The following is a 19,120-nucleotide window of genomic DNA, read 5'->3' on the forward strand; positions in this document are numbered from 1 at the left end:
GAGAGAGAGAGAGAGAAAGAGAACACAGAAAACTGGAGAAGTAGAGACTTGCCCAAAGTTTTAGAATTTGAACCCAAGGCCTCAGATGCCCAAGAAGCCATGAAGAGGATGTAATTTCTCCAGCTGTTGGTGCTTTAATGCTTGAGACCCCCAGGCTTCCCCTCCTCCCCCAATCCCTTTGGTGTGAGTGGGGAGCACCTTGGGCAGCAGGGTTGATGCCGACTGGCTCCCCACACCCATCCCTCAGCCCCGGCTGCCTGCCAAGGCTAGATTGGGCTTTCTTCCCAGGCTAATCTCTGATAAAAAATGGGAAGACCAGGATCATCCCTCTTGACATGAAAATGATGCTATCTCCTGTGATGTACGACTCGGGGCCAGATAACGTCTTCAGGCTAGTGGCCTTTTTTTCCTATGTCAAACATGGCGATCCGTTCCAACAGGAGATCAAACTGCCTGGCCCTCATCTAATTCAGATGACTAATTGAAGCAGGAACTAGCCAAATCCAGCCTTTGTTCCGGTCATTGTGGACACTGGGCTCAACAGGAATTGAAGAGCAAGGCTTGGAACCTCTCATTCTTTGCCCTGCCCTAGAGCTGTGAGCAGGAATGCCATTTAGGGCTGAGTCAGCTGAGTGAAGGGGGTGTCTGCTGGGTACAGCAGGGGCAACACTGGTGAAGAGGATGGTCAGCTGGAGGCCGGGGAGCCTCTACTCTAAAGAGTCCAGCTGCCACCAAAATGAGGATGTGAGGGTTACCATATAGATGAGATTCTGAGGATCTGAGCGTGTTGTGGGAAAAAAATGGGTCCCATGCCCAATGTAAGCACCCTTGGACCAATCTTATTCACCTCATGCTAGTTCTCTTATTTCTCCTGTCTTCCATTTATTTTTTTCCATCCCTCACTCTGAACTTGAGGCTGGGGTTTAGAGACTGGAACTCTAGTTAATAAACAGGTCCTGATTTTCTCTTTGGAAATTATTCTGGAACCATGTGACAGTTCAGACAACTGCCTAAAGGACAGAGGCACTAATGGACATTTCTGGGAAGCTCCTTAGTATCTTTCTCCTTGCTATACTTCCACTGAAATCAAGACCTAGACCCAGAAGTGCTTCTGACCCTAGAGATGGGACCTGGCAGGGAATCTTGTGTAGGTGATGGATGTTAGTTTTGTGGATACAGGATGAAGAGTTTGCCATGACTTTGCAGCCATGAACCATTCTTCTTTTCTTCTGGGGCTAGCATGTGACCTCCCTGAGGACAGGCAGCTTTCTTTTGGGAATATTAAAGCAGGAGCTTTTCTCACTCTGATGAAGGCTTTGGGAGTGAAGACTGAAGAACAGCAGTTAAAAATGACACTTTCCACTAGATACCTCTCAGATTGGCTAAGATGACAGGAAAAGATGATAAATATTGGAGGGGATGTGGGAGAACTGGGACACTGATACATTGTTGGTGGAGTGGGGAACAGATCCAACCATTCTGGAGAGCAATTTGGAACTGTGCCTAAAGGACTATCAAACTGTGATACCCTTTGATCCAGCATTGGCTCTACTGGGTCTGTATCCCAAGGGATAATCAATTCTGACAGATGTGACTCTTTTCAACAATGAGGTGATTCAGACTTGTGATGAAGAGAGCCATCTACATCCAGGACTGTGGGAACTGAATGTGGATCGCAACATAGTATTTTCACCTTTTTTGTTGTTGTTTGCTTGCTTGTTTTTTTCTTTCTCATTTTTTCCCTTTTTGGACTGATTTTTCTTGTACAGCATGATAAATGTGGAAATATGTATAGAAGAATTGTACATATTTAACATATGTTGGATTACTTGCTGTCTAGGGGAGGGGATAGAGGGAAGGGAGGGAGAAAAATGTGGAACACAAGGTTTTGCAAGGGTAAATGTTGAAAACTATCTTTGCCTGTATTTTGAAACTAAAAAGCTGTTATTTGAAAAAAAAAAAAAAGAATGATGCTTCCCACCTCTACTACACTATAAGGTTTACAAAGAGCTTCCCTGTCCTTCATCTTGGGAAGTAGAATTGTCTCCATTTTACAAACGGGGATATTAAGGCACAGAGAGATTAGATGACTTCTCCAGGGACACACATAATACTCAGCAAATATTCACCAGTTATTCTCGTTTTGTCTCATTAGACTGTGAGTTTCTTGAGAGTGGACTTTTTTCACTTGACCTCTTCCTCAGTTTCCTTATCTGGACTTTCACTTGGCCTTTATTTCACTTTCTCCATCTGAGGACAATAAGCAACTCACACCCAAGTTTATTGCCAGCATAAAATGAAGTAATATTGGTAAAGTGCTTGGTAATTTAAAAAATGCTATATAAATATTTAAAGCTATTATTATTTCTTTCTTTTTATGTCCAGCTCTTAGAACAGTGCCTGGAACACAGTAGGTGCTTGATAAATACTTCTAGGCTGATTAAGTAAAGTGTTTGAGTTAGGACTCAAGATTTCAGGTCTTTTCACTTCAAGATCAATGATCTTTCCATTATAACACATTGAATGGCGTAGTAATGAAAAAAATGAAGGATGGGAGGATCTGAATTCAAAACTTGCCTCTGACCATGGGCATGTTATTTAATGTGAGTCTGAGTTTCTGCATCTGTAAAATGGGAATAATAATGGCGTCTTCATCTCTGCTTCTGTAGCTTTTCATAACTTCTTATTATTCCACCTTTCCCTAAGCCTTAGCCCTCCTAAACTTATTCTTCACCCTCATTGGAAACTCCAGTCTCTTACTCCTTAGTAATTTCTCAGATCATTACCCCTGGTCTGCCTTCATTTTTCTCCAGGGGGGAGCTGGTTTATGTTTAACAACCTGCTCTTTGAAAAGCTGGAAACGCTTTTAACTTGAATCTGCCCTCTTCACATTTTCTCCCTCAGTTTCTTAAATCTAGAGGATCAAGGAAGCAATAAATCAAGCCCAGATTTATAGCCTTGAAGATTTCTGAGGTATAAAGGCTCACAATGAAAATTTAACAATTGGCTCTGGTAAGGCTGACTCTACAGTTAATCAGATCTGCTCCTTGATATCCTCTGCTTTCAAACCCCTCCCCTTGGTACTGTAGCAACTCACTCCTTGCCAAACCCCGGCTCTGAATTACAATTGCCTTCTGCCTCCTCTCCTCCCACTCATGGGCTGCTGAACGGGACTGGAGCAAGTCTCACAACTATTGCATTATACATTCATGTTATTCATTTTCTTTTTTTAAAAATAGCATTTTCTTTTTCCAAATACATGCAAAGATAGTAGTTTTCAACATTCACCTTTGCAAAACCTTGTGTTCCAAATTTTGCTCCCTCTCCCCCTCCCTCCCCTCCCCAAGAGAGCAAGCAATCTGAGATAGATTAAGCATGTGCAATTCTTCTAAAGATATTTCCATATTCATCATGCTGAGCAAGAAAAATCAGATCAAAAGGGGGAAAAAAAAACACGAGGAAGAAAAAAGGCAAACAAACACCAAGATCAACAGCAAAAGGGTGAAAATCCTTTGCTTTGATCCACTTTCAGTCTCCACAGTTCTCTCTCTGGATGCCGATGGCACTTTCCCTCCCAATTCTATTGGAATTGCCTTGAATCACCTCATTGTTGTAAAGAGCCAAGTCCATCAGAATTGATCATCATATAATCTTCTTGTTGCTGTGCACAATGATCTCCTGGTCCTGCTCATTTCCCTCAGCATCAGTTCATGTAAGTCTCTCTAGATCTCTCTGAAATCATCTTTCTGATCATTTCTTATAGAACAATAATAGTCCAAAACATTCATGTCCCATAACTGGTTCAATCATTCTCCAACTGATGAGCATCCGCTCCAATTTCCACTGTGAGGCTGCTACAAATATTTCTTTCCCGTGTTATCCATTCTCAACTCAGCTTTAACTAGGGGTGATCCTCTTAATTTCTAAGAGATTCCTTATCTCACATCCTATAGAAGCTATTCTAAACTTTCTAAAAAAAAAAAAAAGTAGGAAAAGGCACCTACTATGTGCCAGACATGGTATTAAATACTTTTTTTTTTTACACAAATATTATCTTGTTTGATCCTCATGATAACCCTGGGAGGTAAGTGCCATCATTTTCTCCATTTTACAGTTGAGGAAACTGAGGCAAAGATGAAGTGATTTGCCCAGAGTCACACAGCTAGTAAATGTCTTGAGGCTGGATTTTAACTCAGACCTTCCTGGCTCCAGGTCCAGTGTTTGCCACCTAGCTGCCCATTCCTCCCTCCTACGAGATACAGAAAGATAATAAGATCCTAGGTTTAGGGCAGTTACCGACTTTGGAGGTCATCAAGTCCAGCTCTCTCATTTTACAGATTAGAAATCTGAGTTCCAGAGACTGAATGACTTGTCCAAAGTCTCAAGGTGAGTAAGTGGTTACTGCCTCCTCTAGGATGTCTTTCCTAGTCTGCCTCCTTCCTGTTATTTGTCTTATAAATACATAGTTCCTAGCTCCTTGCATTGTTCAAAAAATTTATTTATCTGCGCTTGTTGTAGCCTATTAGCTGATTGTAAAGTCAGTCAGTGAGCATTAAAGTGCCTCCTATGTGCCAGCCACAAGCTAGGGGTACAAAAAAGACCTTCAGGAAGTTTACAATCGAATGGGGGAGATATGGAATGGCAACAACTGTGTGCAAATAAGTAAATGTACAGGACGAGTAGGAAATAATCCAAGAGGGAGCAGGAAAGACCACCCAGCAGCCTCACTTAAGCTCTGAGCGCCCCCAAGGCAATTCTCAAAGCTCCTAAATTATATACAGGTTGCCAACCTGCCTCTGTGGAGGGAGAATCCATACCAGGAGTCCCTAATTCTGGCTCAGAGAGGGTGCTCAATGAATGTTTGTTTCCTATACCAATGAAATCCCAGATCCACGGGAGAAGTGCTTTGCATATAGTAGCACTTGATAAATCTTTGCTGAATGGACTCTCCTGGGTCCCAGCTGTTCTGCTTGCTCAGCTGTGAAAGGCTACAGCGTCCAGAAGGAACCCCAGGTTCTCAGGGCTGCCGGACACATTTTCCCTCATTAAGGGACATCTTTGCCCCCAAAGCCTGATTTTGTTTGGTGCCGGGGACCTCTGTGATGAGCAAGGCTGGCTTTGCATGTCAGCCTCCTGTGTGTTTAATGAGAATCACTCCAACACAAAGAAGGGCCTTGTAAAGAATTAATCCTCCAATGCAGCCAGGAACTAGCTCTGCCAGCTGAGTCCTGGCCCTGCTCCCCGCAGGGAGAACATTGTCCCTTTGCCAGGGCTTGAGCCTCACTGCTCCCTGGGGGGTTGGGATGGGGGCGGGGGAGCGCCTCATCTGGGTATTTTGGTTTTTCTGTAATTTCCCCAAGCTCCCCGGATCATATGGAGAATCCCTTCTCCTGATGTAACCCAGACCCAGATCCAGCCATTACAGACCAGCTGGGGTTCAAGTGCTTTTTATTAGTGATAAGTCAGTCTCGGGTAGAAGGAATCTAGGCAGGGTGAACCCGGGGAGGTGGACCCTTCTTAGGCTGTTTCTCATTCATTTAAACAATAATATTTTATTTTTTTCCACTTGCATGTAAAACAATGTTTAACATTCACTTAAAAATTTTTGAATTCCAAATTCTCCTTTCTATTTCTCTCCTCTAAGACAGCAAGCGATTTAATACATGTGTAGTCATGCAAAACCTATTTCCACACAAGTCATGTTGTGAAAGAAAACATAACCTCCCCTCCCCCCCCCGCCAAAAAAAAAATCCACAAAAAATAAAATAAAAAGTAGTCTTTGATCTGCATTCAGACTCCATCAATTCTTCCTCTGGAATAGATACCATATTTTTCACATTAAGCCCTTTGGTACTGTTTTGGATCTTTCTATTACTGAATATAGATTAATTTACTTTTATTTATATTAATTACTGAAAATAGGTTCATCATCATCATCCAATATTGTTATTAATGTGTGCAGTCTGCTCTTGGTACTGCTCCCTTTACTTTACATCATTTCACTTAAGTCTTTCCAGGTTTTTCCTGAAAGCTTCCTGTTTGTTACTTCTTATAGCATAAGAATATTCTGTCATAAACATATACCACACCTTGTTCAACCATCCCTCAATTTCCAATTCTGTGCCACCACAAAAAGAACTGCTATATGTATTTTTTGTACATATCAGTCCTTTTCCATTAAAAAAATTTCTTTTTGTATACAAATGCTGAGTCAAAAGGTATGAATAATCTTATAGCCCTTTGAGAATAGTTCCAAATTACACTCTAGAAGGGTTAGATCAATTCACAACTCCACCAACAATGCATTCATGTTTCAATATTTCCACTTCCCCTCCAATATTTTTCATTTTCATTTTCTGTCATATTAGTCAATCTGACAGGTATAAAGTGATACTCAAATATCTTTTAATTTGCATTTCTCTAGTCAATAGTGATTTAGAGCATTTTTATATGACTATAAATATTTTTTCTTTCTTCTTCTGAAAACTGCCTCTTCATATATTTTGGCTATTTATCAGTTAGGGAATGATTTGTATTCTTTTCAATGTAACTCAGTTCTCTATATATTTGAAAAATGAAGCCTTTATCAGTGAAACTTGCTATAAAAATTTCCCCCTCAGTTTTGTTTTTCTTCTCATCTTGGCTGCATTGGTTTCATTTGTACAAAACATTTTTAATTTGATGAAATCAAAATCATTCATTTTTACATCCCATAATGCTCTCTATCTCTTGTTGAGTCACAAATTCTTTCTTTATCCATAGATCTGACAGGTAAACTATTCCACATTCCCCTAATTTGCTTATGGTATCATCCTTATGTCTAACTCATGTATTCATTTTGACCTTATCTAGATATGTGGTGTGGGATGTTGATTTGTACATAGTCTCTGTCAAATTGCTCTCTAGTTTTCCCAGCAGATTTTGTCAAATGGTGAGTTCTTATCTGAAAAGCTTGGATCTTGGGGTTTATCAAACGCTAGATTATTACTGTGTATTGTATCCCTATCTATTTCACCAATTTACCATTTTATTTCCAAGCTAGTACCAGATTGTTTTGATGATTACTGCTTTGTGCTACAGTTTGAGATCTGGTATTGTAGGCTATCTTTCTTCACATTAAAAAAAAATTGATTCCCTTGATATTCTTGACCTTTTGTTCTTTCAGACGAATTTTGTTATTATTTTTTTTCTCCTGGCTCATTTTTATCTCCCTTTACCTCACAACTATGCCGGTCTGATTCTCCTCTCAAAACACTCCAAGGTTAGAACGATTGTGGCTGTTCTCTCTCCATTCCAGATCCCTCAGTTCCAATAAACCATGGCTTTCTCTTAGATATTCTAACCTTCTTGCCTGAAGGATACTTGTTATATCAAATATCCTGACAGTCTCTAATCCAGAAATGCTTAACCTTGTTTTCTTCCTGGATCCCTCTGACTGCCTGCTAAAGTCTCAAGGTGCAGTCTCAAGATCATGTTTGTAAATGCCCCAAATAAAGAAAAGCGATTCTGATCACATACAGCCAAGCATTTAATAAGCAAGTTCAGAACTTTTATTTATGTATAGTGCAATCTAGAACCTATTCTGGAAAGGAAAACAAACAAACAAACAAAAGAAAACAAATCAAAATCCTTAGAGCTAACTAAGGAGCTTCCAGGGAAAAAGAGATCACAGAATTATGGATTTAGAGGTCGAGGTTGTTGGGTCTAATCCCCTTGTTTCATATATGATAAAACTGAATCCAGGGAGCCTTGGTTCAGCCGGTTGCCAAAGATCCCAGAAGTAGTGATTGTCAGAGGGAGGATTTGAACCCAGTCCCTGTGACTCTATAGTATATTCCTGTTCTTTGGCAGCCTCCAGGCCAGGCAGGATGGGCCTTGCCACGTTGCCATTTCTTCTCAGGCATGAGTCAAACCTCCTGTCCCACGCCTCCTCCCCCTGAACTAAAGGCTTAAACTCTCTTCCTGGACTTGATCTCCTGGCTCTTGGTTCTGGGATGTGAACCCTCCACCCTCCAGAATGGTCTTAATCCTCTCAACACAGTCCAGCTCCGACAGCCCATCCTGCTCTGGCTGACCCTAGAGAGGCTGCAGCCAAATGGGGCACAACCTCTTCCTATTTCTTCCTGACCAATTCCTGGATCTTCTGCTTAAAGGCTAGCAATTCTAATACCTGGAGGAATGGGCCATGGGACACAAAGTTCTAGGGAGGGTTGGATTTTAGTGCAGGAAAATCCGCCCTCCAGTGGGTTCCCTGTGTGATTCCTGGCAAGTCACTTGACCAGAACAAATCCTTTGACCTCTATTTCTTCTGATCTGTAAAATGAGAGTGTTGGACTCTGACCCTCAAGGTTCCTCCCCTCTATAAATCTATGCTGGATCACTGATTTGTGATAGTCAGAGCCATCAGGAAGGTCCCTTGAGAGAGGGGACCTTGGCATTAATGTCTCCTCTAGGGAAGGCACTGGATCAGGAGTCAAGACAGAAAAATCTCCCCCAGGCAAGAAGGTCTAATATCTCCCTCAGTGGGACTGAATCAAAGTGGCCAGGGACACACAGGTAGTGAGTAAGATAGTAAGAGTTTAAACTCAAGTCCTGTGATTCTTAATTTAGCATTAGTACTAAATTTGTGTTTAGCAATTGTACTGAAAGAAGAGCAGAAGAAAGGAATATGCATGTCCCCCCAAATGTCAGTGCCCCAGGGGACACGCTTGGTCCCTTCTCTAGTTAATGTTTTCCCTTGGCCCATAGGGCAGGGAGCCCTGTCCCAACTGATGTGGCAGTAGCCACTCAGCCCCGACAGGGCTGTAGTTCCACAGATAATGCTGCCTGCCAGATACCAGTCTGGTGATCTGTGATAACAGCGTTTCCAGACTCTGGAAGGTACTCTTCCTTTTCCACCTTGCAACCATAAAATTCAATATTGAGGGACATAATAAAATTAGCATATCAGTGACATGAAGAACCAGATCTCTCTGTCTTTCCTACAAATTTATCTTCTGGGTCCTGGTTCTTTGCTAAATCCTTTTGGCCCCCTTCAATTGCTGTTACAGTTAGAATAAACTTTGCCCCTTGAGATGGGTCCAAGCCTGCAAATTCCTCTGGGACCCCAACCTCTTGTGGTCTCCTTTTGAACCTCAATACTACTATCTGTTCCTCCTCAGCTAACACTGCCAGGCTGGGCGGCCTCCCTTGGGGCCTCCCTCCCCTCCCGCCTTCCACTGGGAGGGAAGGCACTAGAAAGAAACTTTTCTTTAGATGATTTCCTCCTTTAAGGCAGAAAAAAGTAAATGAATCAGAAAGGGCCTCACGCTTCCTGCTGAAAGTTCGCAGGTGAGGGGGATGAAACATTCTCCAGAGTTGTTCTATTCCCAGTCAGCTTGTTTTCTCAGCTGAGAGAAGCCCCGTGCGAACGCCCCCTCCTTGCGTCAGTTTTTCTTTAAGCTTTGATTCAGAGAGAAAACTTCTGGTTTGTGGGTTTTGGCATCCAGAGAAAGAAAAAGGGGCAGGCCGGAGGAACTCACTCCTGGCCTCTAATGTCAGCACCAGGGTCTCCAAGGGCCCGAGCCTGGGAATTAGGGGGCTGAACGTAGTTCCCTGTGCCATAAACAGTTGTGGGAAGGCCCCCAGGCGGGGTGGAGGAGGAGAGATAGATGCTGCTTCAGGGATGAAGCTTGCCCTTTGGATGTGGGTTCCCTGAGGCAAAGTCCTCTTCGTCCCAATCTAGTTTTGACTTGAAGAGAATCTTCATGAAACTCTCCTGAAAACTTCAGGGAAGAGGGGATGGGAACTTCCCAAATGAATATGGGAAATTGAGCCCACTCAGATCTGATCTCGAGGCCCAGGGAGCCAGCCGGAGGGAAATCTGGCCTGGTAGTTAATAAGGGGAGTCTGAAGAGTCTGCAGAGCCTTTGCTTTGAGGCCCTATGCTGCCCCTCAACTCTTTAGGTATTGTGCTCATCCCAAAGTCTGTTCCCGATGAGTTCCCGGAGGAACTCGTACTAGGAGAGAAGGGTTGTATAGGTTAAGGAGGGGAGATCTTTCATTAGAACACAGGGGCAGGTCATGAAGGGCTTTGAGTGCAAAACAGCATTTTGTATTTGATCTGGGGGGTGATAGGGAGCCACTGGGCTTTATTGAGTAGGGAGGGGAGTGATCGTGATTTAGGGAGTTTACAGGTGATTCAAAGATGAATTGGGGTTGAACATATTCTGACCAAAGTGTGTGACTTTGCTGAAGTCATCCTAGTCCTCGATTTCCTTATTTGTAAAATGTGTGTGTGTGTGTGGTGGAGCTAGATGGACTCTTTAGTCCTTTTCCACTCTAGCTCCTATGTCTAATTATGAAATATATACAAATAATATAATGTAATTTCAAAAGGAAGAGAATGTTAGTAATTAGGGAAACCAGGAAAACAGCTTTTTGGTCTCAGTTTCCTTATCTGTAAAATGTGTGTGTGTGTGTGTGTGTGTTTATGTGGTGGAGCTAGATGAACTCTAGCTCCTCTGTATGATTATAAAATATATACAAATATTATAATGTAATTTCAAAAGGAAGAGAATGTTAATAATTGGGGGAACCAAGAAAACAGCTTATTGTGCTTCTGTTTCCTTATTTGTAAAATGTGTGTGTATGCGTGTATGTGTGTGTGGTGGAGCTAGATGGATTCTGAAGTCCTTTCCCACTCTAGTTCCTATGTATAATTATAAAATATACAAATAATGTTATTTCAAAAGGGAGAGAATGTTAATAACTGGGGAAACTAGGTAAGCAGATTCTTTATCTCTGAAATGAAGGGGCTTTCTGAGGTCTTTTCTAGCTCTGTGATGGCCAGGAATTGGGGTGAGCGCAGGGGAAGGAGGTCATGGGGTTAAGTCTTTCCTCTCCTTTTCTTTCCTCTTCCTCCAACTCTCTGGGTCACTTGGAGCCCAGTGCTCCCTTGCCTTCCAGGCTCCCTGGCTCTGTCCCATTTTTATAGGGACTCCAGGGAGGTTTTCGCATTCAGAACTGCTGCAGGGTCTCCTTGGTAGAGCCCTTCTGAAAACCAGTACTCTGAGTCACCGTCTCTAAGAACATTTAGTCAGCTTATGAAGTTTTGTGGGCACAGGGCCAAGCACTAGAGCTACAAAGAGAGGCAAAAAGGAGTCAAGGAGCTCACATCTGATGGGGAAACCACATGGAAACAATTGTATCCATACCAGGTACATAGTGTCAGTGGGAGGCAGCCTCAGAGGGTCCCTATCAGTTGGGAGCATGAGGGAAAAGGTACCAAGAAAGCCTCTGGGAGGGCATTTTTGATCTGAGTCTTGAAGTAAAGTGGAGATGGGGAAGCTAATTCCAAGCATGTTGGTCAACCCCTGAAAAGGCTCTCAGCCCAGCTGTGTCTTGTCTGAGCAGCAGCCAGGAGGCCAGGCTCATAGAATAGAAGAGGGAAGGCAGGTGTAGGAAGACTGGAAAGGGAGGAGGGGGCAGGTTATGAGTGCAAAACAGTATTTTGTATTTGATCTTGGAGGCCGTAGAGGACCACTAGAGTTTATTGAGTAGGAGGGTGACCATGCTTTAGGGCAGGGCTTCTTAAACTTCTCCCGTGTGACCCCTCTTCTGAGAAATTTTTGCTAGAAAGGATACACGATGATCAACTATGAAAGACAGTGATTCTTCTCAATGGTTCAGTGATCCAAAACAATCTCAATAGACTTTGGACAGAAAATGCCATCTGCATCCAGATAAAGAACTAAGGAGACTGAATGTAAATCAGTGTGTGGTATGTTCACTTCTTTTTTCTGTTATTTATTTATTTATTATATTATTAATATATTATATCATTATATATAATATTTTTATTATTATTATATTATTTATTATTATTTTTTTATTTCTCTCATGGTTTTTCCTTTTTTGCTCTGGTTTTTCTCTCCCAAAATGTGTATTCTGTAAATTATATAACTGTGTATTAGAAATAAATAAATTTACTAGAAAAAAAGTTTTTGCTTGACCGCAGGCATATAGGTATATAAAATAGGTATGCACATCAAATATTTACTGATGATAAATCATAACGAAATTTATTTTAAAACAGTTCTTTGGTATGGATATAATTTTTATCATTAAAGACAAAAGCAAATTGGCATAATAACGAGATGGATATACTTATTTTTACAGAAAGGATTAAATCTTGGCAGAATATTTGATACTTTTAGTGTTGCCAAAGTTTTTATGACACTCCCCCTCTCCCCCCCATTCAGTTACTTGATCTCATATGGGGTTGTGACCTAGAGTTTAAAAAGTTTTGCTTTAGGGAGATCATTTTGGCAGCTGATTCCAGGATGAACTGGAGTTGACTTGAGGCAGGAAGATCATTGAGCAGGGAGATGAGGGCTCCACCCAGGGTGGTGGCTATGGGAGGGATGAGAAAGGGATTTATGTGAAAGCTGGTGAGAGGGTTGGGTTGCTCTCTGCGTCTGCCTCTTGCTCAGGGCTCAAGAACAGGCCAGCCAGGATGCTTGGGAGACATAGTCCACAGCCACCAAAGGAAGGGGATTACCTGGGGAGGATCTACTCCAGCTAAGAGGCAGACCCGGTGCCTTTGTTAGATTTAGTCAGAAGGCCTGGATTCAAATGCTCACCCCGACAGCTTCCTAGTTATTTGGGTAAATCATTGAGCATTTTCCCTCATCTGTAAAACATGGGGGTTGCCCTCCATGGCCTTTCCAGCCTTCTCTGACTCCATGACCTTTTCTCCCCTGCCTGAGCTCTCCAAAAGTAGCTTCAAACTCCCTCTGGGCTGGGGCCCTTGGCCTTTCTTTCCTCCTGAGGGCAGCAAAGCAGAGGGTCCAACCTCATTCCCCAGAAGACAAGGCCCTAGGCTCATTGATCCAAAGCTGGGAGGGTCCTCAGAGCCCACCCAGTCCAACCCCCTCATTTTACTACATGGGGGCGTGGTCTAGAGTCTCTATCAGGGCTACTCTCATGCCTTAACTCCTTTCTCCAGCATAGGAGTCTCATAAGTCATACAGCTGAAAGGGACCTATCTAATCCAACCTTCTCTTTTTACACATAAGTAAACTGAGGGGGAGAGGGAAGACAAGAGACTTGTTCAATGTAACCAATGACAGGCTGGGCATTGAACCCCCATCCTCCACTGTAAGTCCTTTTTAGGGCACCAAGTCGCCCCCAAGTAGGGGTTCTCTCTTCCTGCATCTCAGAATCTGACTTTTGTTCTTTTGTCTCAGATTCTCCCCCTTCTGCTCATGGAAATGACATGAAACCAAGGACTGAGAGCATTTGGCAAAGTCAAGATTCCTAGAAGTCTCAACAAATTAGAACATTGGGCTGAATCAAGTAAGATGAAACTTTATAGAGATAAACATAAAGTCTTCTATTGGGTTAACCCCCCCCCCCCAACAAAAGAATGTCTTCAGTATAATGTGGAGGATTCACAGCTGCAAATCAATTCATCTAAGAATTAGGGTTTTTTTGGTTTTGTTTTTGCAAGGCAACTGGGGTTATAATACACGGCTTGTCCAAGGTCACATAGCTGGTAAGTGTTAAGTGTCTGAGGCTGGATTTGAACTGGGTCCTCTTGCCTCCAGGGCCAGTGCTCTATTCATTGCACCATCTAGCTGGCCCCAAATTAGAGATTATAATCCATAATGTGAGGGCCCAAATCAGAGTCACAAAAATCTGAGTTCAAATCCCACCTCATGCACTTGCTAGATGTGTAATTTTGGACAAGAAACTTAACCTCTGCATCTCAGTTTCCTCATCTTTAAAATGAGGGATTTGGGCATTTTCTACCTCTAAATCTATAATCAGATGATTTATGATCCTAGCTGTTCAATCATGTCTGACTTCATGACCATATTTGGGGTTTTCTTGGAAAAGATACTGGAGTGGTTGGACATTAGCTTCTCCAACTCATGTGTACAGATTAGAAAACTGAGGCAAATGGGATGAAGTGACTTGTCCAGGATCACACAGCTAGTCTGAGGCTGGATTTGAACTCAGGTCTTCTGACTCCAGGCCTGGCACTCTATCCACTATAGTACTACCACCTGGCTATCCTAAAGAAGAACTTAGGCTGCAATAAATCCAAGACTAGAATAAGGCAACAATACTTTAGTCCAATTCAATGAACAATGTCGACACCCCCTTATCAAAGCTTTCTTCCTGTTCACAATTTTTATCTATAAAATGGATCTCATCAGTTGCTATCTTACTATTAAGCAGTTTGGGGGAAATTCACTTAATAAAGGGGAATATCTGGGTGCTTGTAGGGAAGAAATGTTTGCCTATTTGGGATACAAAGAAAGGAAAATAACAGTTCCTTCTCTCAAGGTAATCACAGTCTAATGGGGAAGACAATATGCAAACAACTATATGAAAACTAAAATACATACAGGATAAATTAGGGATAACCTCAAGGGAAAGGCATTAAAATTAAGTGAGATCAGAAAAGGTTTCTTGCAGAAGGTGGAATGGTAAAGATCATAAAGGAGGGAAAAAATTGGTGGCAGCCTTTATGTAGTGGCAAGGAACTGGAAATTGAGTGGATTCCCATCAGTTGGGGAATGGCCGGATAAGTTATAGTATATGAGTGTCATGGAATATTGTTTTTCTATAAGAAATGATGGGGGCATCTAGGTGGCTCAATGGATAGAGCACTAGCCCTGAAGTCAGGAGGACCTGAGTGCAAATCTGGCCTCAGACACTTAACACTTTCTAGCTGTGTGACCCTGGGCAAGTCACTTAACCCCATTGGCCTCGGGGAAAAAAAAGAAAAATGATGAGCAGGCTGATTTCAGAAGAGCTGGGAAACACATGAATTGACGCTGAGTAAAGTAAGCAGAATCAAGAGAACATTGTACATAGAAACAACAAGGTTAGGTGATAATCAACTGTGGTGAACTTGGTTCTTCTCAATAATGTAGTGATTCAAGGCAATTCCAATGGACTTGGGATGGAAAGTGCCATCGGAATCCAGAGAGAGAGAATATCGATCAAAGCCTAGTATTTTCATCTTTTTCTTGTAGTTTGCTTGATTTTTGCTTTTTCATGTTTTTTTTCCCTTTTGATCTGATTTTTCTTGCACAACATAACAAATATGGAAATATTTTTAAAAGGACTGCACATATTTAACCTATGTCAGATTGCTTGCTGGGAGGTAAGGGAAGGAAGAAAAAATTTGAAACACAATGTTTTACAAAAATGAATGTTGAAAACTATCTTTACATTTATTTGGAAAAATAAAATGCTATTAAAAAAGAAATTTAATCCATCCTTCAAGATGGAAATATATGAAATGCCATTTCCTCCATAAAACTATGAATAAATGTTTAGCCGTTAAAGACAGAAGAGATAGTGGAAAACAGGAAGTGAGCTAGAGGGAATGAAGAGAACAAGAATTTTTTTGAGGGTAAGGGAGACATGGAGAAATTTATAGATGGCAATAAGGAGAGATTAAAGAGAAGTGAGAGTGGGGATGGCAAAGGGGATAATTTTCTGGAGAAGATGGGATGGAATGGTCATTTATACATGGAGCAGAATTTGCCTTGTCAAAGAGAGTGAGACAGTGGCAGAAGTCATTGGAGGAATATGAGACAAGGACAGGAGAAAAGGGAATTTTCTGGGAATTGTCTCATTTTTTTCCCAGTAAAATATGAGGCTGGCTTCTTAGCTGAGAGGGCTGGGGGAGGGAGAGCTAAGGTGGGGTTTGAGGAGGGTTGAAAAGGTTCAGAAAAGATGCTGTGGTGAGTGGGATAGTAATGAACTGGGGAGGTCTGAAAGGCTGGCTTTTCATAGAGCTCGGTTGAGATTATGTAACGTAAAATTGTATTGAATCCAGTCTCCATGGTTTCATGATTTTCTCGAGCTTCATTCAGTAGCACCTGAGTAGGAGTTAAAACGGTACATGGTGGGAGCAATCTGAGGCTGGCATTTGGTGGGGCGCTATTGGTGATAGGGGGCAAAGACTCAAGACAAGAAGGCTGTGAACGGTTGAATTCATTCATCAGGGGTCAAGATGGTGAAGTTAAGAGAGTGTAGTTAGTGGAGTGGGGCATAGCCTGGGAGAGAACCGAGGGATCCAGGAATTGGAGGCTGTGGTAAGAATGAAAAATAGGGCGTAGAGTCGCAAGGCAGAGTGAAAGGTGGAATGATAACAAATTATGTTTTGACAAGGGGATTTCAGGGTTCATGATTATGGATGTGTGAAGACGAGATTAAAGGTACGGATGTCTCTGTGTAGCTGTGCTAGTGTGGAGGAGTAGGTCATGGGAGATGAATAAATTGAAGAATGGGAAGGTTAAGGCATTTGGGGGAGCATCAGCCTGTATGTAGGGTAGCCTAGTGTACTACCCTAGTGTGAGGGCAGGAAGGGCAAGGAAAGACTTCGAGCCATGAATTAAAGTCATTGGAGAGAAAGGAGCATGTCTTGGAGGCTGTAGGAGAATGGCTACCAGAATCTTGATTGGGTGGGTCATAAATATGAATTGAATTAACTTGAAAAGAGAGATTACTGAGTGTTGGAAATAGAAGGAGAGCTTGAAAGTGGAAATGGGGAGCAAAGAATACTCCAACTTCTATACCTTAATCCAAGGGTCCTCAAACTATGGCCCACGGGCCAGATGCGGCAGCTGAGGATGATTATCCCCCTCATCCAGGGTTATGAAGTTTCTTTATTTAAAGGCCCACAAAACAAAAGTTTTTGTTTTTACTATAGTCTGGCCCTCCAACAGTCTGAAGGACAGTGAACTGGCCCCCCATTTAAAAAGTTTGAGGACCCCTACTTAATCAGTGAATCGGGGAAGGAGTGAGAATGCAATCAGTGATGGAAAGGGTGACCAAGGTAGCTGTGCCATCGGGGGAACCCCGGACTTGGTGAATGAAAAGAGATGGAGAAGGAAAGGAAAAAGGCTTAAGATGAAATACAGTTGGTTATTTACGGAGCAGGCATTCCAGAGAGCACCATGGTTAGCTTTAGAGTGAGCGATTGGGGTTGGGATGAGGTCAGTGGAGATGGAAATAAGGGAGAGGGCAGTGGAAAAAGGAGAATGGGGTTTGAACAATGGCAGTGGTTCAGGATCACTGGAAGGGAGTGGATGTGACAGGCTGAAGTATACGTCATTGCAAAATCATTATTCTATGGATGGATTTCTCTTCCCCCACCCATGGAACCTGTGACTCACCAATGAAGGGAACTCCAGTGATCGAAACTCCCTGTACTAGTTCAGATCAGCACCTTCCTTCCTAGAAGATGTGATTTAAGTATCATCTCCTGATGAATCCACGAAGTCTTTTCTGATACTTCCAACATTCTTCCTCTTCTCCAACTATCTTGTGTTTATTCTTGGTATTTTTATCTCTGGGATGAGCACAGTGCCTGGTACATAGTAGGTGCTCAATAAATGCTTGATATTCTTAGAGATGACCCCATAGGGGGTCTTGTAACTAAATGTGGGGCTCATGAAATTATGCTTTGTTATCAGTAAATGTTTGATTTGTATATATATATATTTTATATACTTATGTAGCTGGGGTCAGGTCAAAAATTACTTGGGCAAAAAAAGGTCACGAATGGAAAAAAGTTTAAGAAGCTCTGGTTTAGGCTGCAGTGGGACTCTGGTCTTTAACTGAGGGACCTTGGGCTCATTGAGATGTTTGACAGGGTAAAGTGAGAGGGGGTCAGGGCTCCCTTTCCTCCCCATCCCTCATGTGGCCCCACCTGTTCAGGTAGATGTTCAGCCAATTTTACTCCAGGGCCTTGCTCCAACTTTCCCATGGCCAAACCTGGCAGGGGCCAGATGCCCAGTGGCACCTCTGGGAAGGTAACATACAAATTTCAGTGGCTTTAGATGCCCAGAGTAAAACAGCATTTAAAAGGGGTTTTCACTTGAGTGAGCCCACCTGCTGTGGAGGCACGGATTTATGAGTTCATAGTACTCCATGAAGGTAAGTCATTATTTTTCAGAGTCAGTCAGAAACTCCACCCTTTGCTTTGAGGAGGAAGTGTTTTTCTACATCCACTGGAATTCTGAGAAGCACACAGCAGCCCCCAGGGTTCTCCCCACTCTCCCAGGGAAGGCCAGTGTGGATGATCCCAGGCTGGGCCGGGTTCTTTGCCAACTTTCCAATTCCTGAATCAGGCCACCCTTTACCCTCCCCACCATTCCTTTCTCTTGTTGGGTGAGAGGTCCTGGTCCCCTGGGAACCAGCAGGGGAGGCTTGGACTGAGCTATGCTGCTGAGCTGGGAAAACCTGACTCAGAACCTCAGACAAGGAGCTCTTGGCATTGTGATACCTCCTAATGTCAGAGCTGGCAGGGACTTTACTGCACAGAATGTCAAAGCTGGCCCGGGGAAGATGGGGTTTCAGGGGCTAAGAACACAGAATGTCAGAGCTGGAAGGCACCTAGAATGTCAAGTGATGAGCTAGGGATTGTTAGGACACAGAATGTTCCTGGGAAGGGGAAGGATGACTTCAAATGTAGAGCAGAGAATGTTCCTAAGAACAAGGAACAGAAAACGTCAGAGCTGGGAGGGCTCTTAGAACCCAGGAGGTCAGGGCTGGGAGGAGCCTTAGAACATAGAATGTTAGAGATGGGAAGGTCCTTTAGAAAAGAGAATGTCAGAGCTGGGAGGGTCATTAAAACATGAAATGTCAGGACTGGGATAGTCCTTAGAACATAAAATGTTAGAACTAAGAGAAATATTAGAAAGTCTTTTTCTAGGATAAGCCCCACCAATGTATTTCATTGATATCCAATTTATATCAATTAGCCAGTTAGAGTTACTTAGCTTTTTAATAATAACTAGCATCTATATAATACCTAAATATTATATCATTTTATCTTCATAACAACCCTAAGAACCGGGTGCTATTATTATCACCATATTACATATAAGAAAACTGAGACTGAGGTTTTCTGAGGGTTAGATAGCTAGTAAGTGTCTGAGGCAGGATTTGATATCAGGCCTTTCTCACTCCAGAGAATGCTCCAATGTTCTTCCCCTTTGCTGATTTTCATTATGGGTAGTTATTAAGGTGACTACTGGGTGCCTCAGGGGACAGAGTACTAGGTTTGGAGTCGGGAAAATCTGAGTCCAATTTTGGCTTCAGACACTAG

General features: G+C 42.5%; 1 long non-coding RNA gene across 1 annotated transcript in view; it reads left to right on the forward strand.

The window, feature by feature from the left end:
• Nucleotides 1-11,724: 11,724 nt before the first annotated feature.
• The window catches only part of LOC116420814, an 87,241-nt gene continuing 79,845 nt past the window's right edge, over nt 11,725-19,120 (forward strand). The window contains exons 1-2 of the long non-coding RNA XR_004231264.1: nt 11,725-11,761; nt 13,230-13,338. This is a non-coding gene — a long non-coding RNA (uncharacterized LOC116420814). The remainder of the gene's footprint in view (nt 11,762-13,229; nt 13,339-19,120) is intronic.

The sequence above is a fragment of the Sarcophilus harrisii genome, chromosome 1, assembly GCF_902635505.1.
Source record: "Sarcophilus harrisii chromosome 1, mSarHar1.11, whole genome shotgun sequence".
Taxonomy (NCBI): Eukaryota; Metazoa; Chordata; class Mammalia; order Dasyuromorphia; family Dasyuridae; genus Sarcophilus; species Sarcophilus harrisii.